Raw genomic sequence first — 6000 nt, 5'->3', positions numbered from 1 at the left:
TTCATGGGAGAGCCTTTCAGTTAACATCGGAGGAGGTCCACGCAGCACTTGAAGTCATGGCCGGTACGTGTGACAACCCGAAATTTCTATTCTAAACAATCATTCACTTCAATAGAAATCAGAATTATTCCTACTATCTATTAAGCATTTTGGAGTCAGTTTAAGTGTTTTAAAGCTTATTACTTCAAGGAATAACAGGAGAGAGGATGCCTTAGGTTCATTGTGCATCATTTTCGCAAAAAAATCCAAGAGTTAGGAGTTTTTGGTCCAAATAGTGTTTAGACCGAAAACCCCCATGAGTATATATATGACACTTAGCCATATTTGTCACTTTTTCACCCTTTCAAGAACAAGAGCCGAAATCCTCTCAAGTATCATCCGATTTTTCCTTCTAGATCTTTAAAATGTAAGTGTTTCTTACCCTATCTAGTTGATTCCTCCCATATTCAAGTGTTTTTACATGATTTCATCCATGAAATCATTCCATTTATGTAGATCTTCAAGTGTTCTTAGTTACACCAAGAACACCAAGAACACACTAGTGTTTTGGGCCGAAAACACCCTTCTTTGCTTCCATATTGTAAGTATCTATCTCTTATACTTGTTACCTAGTAAGAATACTTGTTTTAAGAGCCTTGAAATCGTCATTTTTCCAAGAACAAAAAGGGTTTTCGGTTAGTGCATCTCCTTAAACCGAAAACCCTAAAGAAAGGTGTCTTTATGACATTAAGCCTTCCTAATTCTTAGTATTGAGACTAGAACACTTCTTTACTTGTTGAAAGCCCTTGGAAATCAGCTTATGCATCAACGAACAAGAGTTTTCGGTCAACCATTTGGACCGAAAACCTCTTGGACCAAAAACCATATGGACCGAAAACCACAAGAAACATACCACTTGGACCGAAAGCCCCATTTGGTAGCTATACAACCCTTAGATGCAACCCTTGGTACTTCTAGCACTTGAATCAAAGTGTTTTTCCATATCCTAGGGTGTCTTAACTTAGTTAATTAGTTGTTAAATGACTAATTGGATACATATATGTGTTATTATATGATAAATAGGATCCGTGTGTGTGGTCAAGTCTTCACTTGACACTTAGCATCCTATACCATCCGTTCATCCAAACCACTCACTACAGGTGAGTTCATACCCCTTAATTAACCTTGAAATGCTTTTAAATGTTTTTAAATGCTTTATGGGGGGATACAATTTGAATCATGTTAGTTATTAGATCAATCACATGTGATTTATAACTAGCATGCTAATGGATTTTTCTTACTTTAAACTGTTTTACCAAACAAATGACTTCACTCTGTTTATCAAACTATTTTACATGAAAAACACTTTATCAAATTCACTTTTGTATACTAAACCTTCTTTTATAGTTTTTAAACTTATATATTGTTAAAACCATGTCTACTGCATATATAGTTATATAAATAAGGTTTGAAGGACTAAGGAGAGATAACCCACTTTATTTCCTGTCCTTGTTTGGTTGTGGTCTTAAAGTACCCGATTGTTTGTCCGAGTGTCGTTGAATCCTTAGTTATATATTATGTATATGTGTATAGATATAAAGACTTTTATCTCAGTTCAGTACATTCAGTCATACAAACAAGTCTACTAATAAACTATAATAGACATAGTTTAGGGTTATACTACTTACTACTTCTAGTCCAATGAAGCATACAAGAGTCAGTTCATTCATGAGTCATTACTTATTACTATGAGAACATATACAACTATACTATGATGAGAACATATACAACGATACGATGATGAGAACATATACAACGATACTATGATGAGAAACAATACATTACATATACAAGTATACTTTAACATAAATGCGATCCACTGTATCAGAGCATGCCTTCATTGTCATGGCTCGAGTTGTAGCCAGAATCTCCTGGAGGGAGAGCGTGAGTTTGCATATAGATCTATACTGGATTGACTATCCTACACCTTGCTGCTAGCTACAGCGGGACCTGCAGGTCTTCGGGTGCCAAATGTCATACATTTTGACGACTTACATTGTCGTGTTTTCCAGTCGATAGTATGGTACAATTAATCACATAATACCTTGATATAAATCCGGTTTAAGGTAGTTAGTACAACAATAGTTCCTATAATACAACACTACAGTACTACATTAATTTACCCTTTACATTTATTTGGTGATTACTTCAGTTAAACATTAATGTACAAACTATACATTGTTAATGATAGTTACACTTGAGAAAAATTATACACTTTTACAAGAAACAAACATACAAAACAGTTGTGCCTTGGTAGAAGGCTACTTTTAGTAGAAAATATAGGATTTTCTAGGAATTACAAACTTTTGCAAACACTTACAAACATTCACATACTTTTACTACAAACGTTTACAAATTGGTACATCAAACACCGTTTCAATCATTTTGATACAAACATAGACACTAAATACTTATAAACTCACCAGCTTTAATGCTGATAAACTCTTTCAAAATAACTTGTATTCTCAGGTCATCGGTAGACAGGTACCGATGCCAGCTTTTGAGAAGATGGAGTGCATACAAGACTCATCTTTATTTTGATTCATATTTTGGTGTCTTATATACTACATAATACACTTGTATTAAAATTATCTATTTAATGCAATGGATGATGTTGTTCACTTGTTTACTATTATACTATGTTGTGATACTGTACATGACGTCCTCTGCCCCAGAACGTTTCCGCCGTTCTTGGTTTTGGGGTGTGACAGTACGTATTATTTATTTATATTATTTTGAGATATGTTGTGCTTATATTATGTTGTGTGTAGGTACTTTTCTTGTGAGTTCGGTACCTGCTTTGGTGTTATTTGACTCAGGTGCGAGTCGATCCTTCGTGTCTTTAGCTTTTAGTCGTCACATGAGTATCCGACGTGAGACGTTGAGTCGACCTCTGAGGGTTTCTATAGCCGACGAGCATGCAGTTTTTGCTAATGATGTGATCTAGGGGTGTGTACTAGAGATCTTTGGTGTTGAGTTTCCGGTAGACCTAGAACCGATCGCGATGGGTGATGTCTGTGTCATAGTGGGCATGGATTGGTTGAGTCGATTTGGAGCTGTGATCGAATGTGAGCGTTAGTGATTATACGAGACCCTAGTGGGGGAGTGCTTACGGTGTATGTCGAGGGTACTAGATCTGTATTAGCTTTCTGTTCTGCTGCCAGAGCGAGACAGAGTCTACAATAGGGTTGTATGGGCTTTTAGTGGTATGTGATGGATACGCGGGTTGCCATAGAGAGGCCCAGTTCTATCACCGAGGTTTTGATAGTGTGCGAGTTTCTAGATGTTTTCCCGAGGAGTTGTCGGGTGTGCCTCCCGAGAGGCTGGTGGAGTTTCGAATCGATTTGGTTCTGAGAGCGGTGCCTATTGCCAAGGTACCTTATCGCCTTGCGCCACCAGAGATGCATGAGTTATCCTCACAGCTCCAAGTGTGATTTCTGGTTACGAGAGGTCCAGTTCCTGGGACACCTCGTTAATCAGAATACGATATTGGTCGACCCGACCAAGATCGAGGCAGTTATGAGATGGGAGGTGCCGAGATCCCCGACCGAGATCAGGAGTTTTCTTGGTTTAGTCGGCTACTATCAAAGATTTATCAGAGATTTCTCCAAGATTATTGTTCCTCTCACCAGGTTGACCCAGAAGGGTGTTACTTTTACTTGGGGTCCCGAGTAGCAGGCCCCATTTGAGACCCTTCGCCAGAAGTTGTGCGAAGCCCCAATGTTATCCCTTCCCGAGGGGGTGGAGGACTTTGTAGTTTATTGTGATGCTTCTATATTTGGGATGGGTGCAATGTTGATGCAGTGGGGGCACGTGATAGCGTATGCATCGAGGCAGTTGAAGCCTCATGAGACAAGGTATCCCACTCACGATTTGGAGTTGGGGGTGGTGGTGTTCGCCCTCAAAATCTGGCGTCGTTACTTGTATGGGGTCCAGTGTACCATATATACGGACCACAAGAGCCTAAAGTACCTCATGGATCAGCCCAACCTGAATATGAGGCGGAGAAGGTGGTTGGATGTTGTAAAGGACTATGAATGCGAGATCTTGTATCATCTGGGAAAGGCTAATGTGGTAGCAGACGCGCTAAGCCGTAGAACAGCGAGTGCTCCGATCCGAGATGTGTACATGAGGATGACAGTGATGACTCCAGTCTTAGATACCATTCGAGAGGCTCAGGTGGAGGCCGTGAGATCGGAGAACCACAAGAGGAAGCAGGTAATTGGGCAGGTTTCTGAGTTTGTGACGGATTGTCGTGGGCTTATGACTTTCCGAGGGAGGATTTGGGTGCCCTATACGGGCAGAGCTCGGCGTATATTGATGGAGGATGCACATAGATCAAGATTCTCGATCCATCCAGGGGCTACTAAGATGTATTTGGACCTGAAGAGAGACTACTGGTGGCCCTGTATGAAGAGGGATGTGTCATGGGTTGTAGAGAGGTGCTTGACATGTCGCCGAGTTAAGGCGGAGCACCAGCGTCCACATGGTTCGTTACAGCCTCTAGAGATTCTCCAGTGGAAGTGGGAACAGATTTCGATAGATTTTATCACCAAACTACCGAGTACTGCACGTGGGGTTGACGCGATATGGGTGATTGTAGACCGGTTGATGAAGAGTGCTCACTTCCCCGCCATTAGTGAGAGCTCTTCGGCAGAGAAACTAGTTGAGATTTATGTGAGAGAGGTGGTAGCACGGCATGGAGTGCCGACCTCGATAGTGTCAGATCGAGATGTGTGTTTTACTTTTAGGTTCTGGAAGAAGATTCATGAGGAGTTAGGTACCCGGTTGCATTTCGGTACTGCATACCACCCGCAGACAGACGGGTAGAATAAGCGGACAATTCAGACGCTCAAGGACATGCTACGCACATGTGTTATGGACATCAGAGGAAGTTAAGGCACCTATTTACCCTTGGCTGAGTATTCTTACAACAAAAACCACCATTCCAGTATCGACATGCCTCCTTTCGAGCTCTTATATGGGAGAAGGTGTCAGACTCCCATATGTTGTAGAGAGGTAGGGCAGCGAGTGATGGGTGGCACTGAGATAGTGCTGAAGATGACCGAGCAGATTCAGCAGGTCAGACAGAGGTTACTGACAGCTTAAAGTCGCCAGAAGAGTTATGCAGATCAGCGACGATCCGAGCTAAAGTTCCAGGTGGGAGATTTTGTCCTCTTGAAGGTATCCCCATGGAAATGGGTGATCCGATTCAGGAAGCGGGGCAAGCTGGGGCCCCGATACATTGATCCTTTTAGAGTGATCGCCACAGTAGGTAAGGTAGCTTACGGGTTAGAGCTACCCGCAGAGTTGAGTCAGATTCATAACACCTTCCACGTGTCTCAGTTGAGGAAGTTTGTAGCCGATAAGACGACGGTGGTACTATTAGAGGACATTCAGGTGGATGCGAGCCTGAATTATATTGAGAGACCGATTGTGATATTGGATCGGAAAGTGAAAGTTTTGAGGAACAAAGAGGTGCCCCTGGTTCAGATCTAGTGGCAACATCGGAAGGGGTCCGAGTGGACTTGGGAGCCGGAGTCCGAGATGCACGAGAAGTATCCAGAGTTATTTCTGGAGCATGACTTCGAGGGCAAAGTTTGATTCTGGTGGGGGAGAATTGTAACATCCAGACTCCGAGAAGAAGAAGTGAGATTCAAGCAAGGAACAAGGAGAGGCTGTGAGATCTAGTATTCATTCACTTGGAGCTTCTGTTGGAAGGTAAAAGTCGTCACCTTGCTCATCATGTTGTTTACATCTTGTTAATGAGGAACTTTTGGGGATTTTTCCATATTTCCTTGAGATTTGGTATAACTTGTGCTTGTCAAGCATTGAGACATCAGATCTGGACCATGAGAGGTCCATAGAGGCCAAAGGTCCCAGCTTTATCTAGCCATAAAAGAGTTATTGTGCTTAAACACTTTAGTTAGAGCTTGTATTGGCATTATGGAGCAAATATGA

This window comes from Lactuca sativa, chromosome 3, assembly GCF_002870075.4.
Source record: "Lactuca sativa cultivar Salinas chromosome 3, Lsat_Salinas_v11, whole genome shotgun sequence".
In the NCBI taxonomy this organism is placed as follows: domain Eukaryota; kingdom Viridiplantae; phylum Streptophyta; class Magnoliopsida; order Asterales; family Asteraceae; genus Lactuca; species Lactuca sativa.
The sequence above is the reverse complement of the archived record's forward strand: the minus strand, read 5'-3'. Positions refer to the sequence as shown.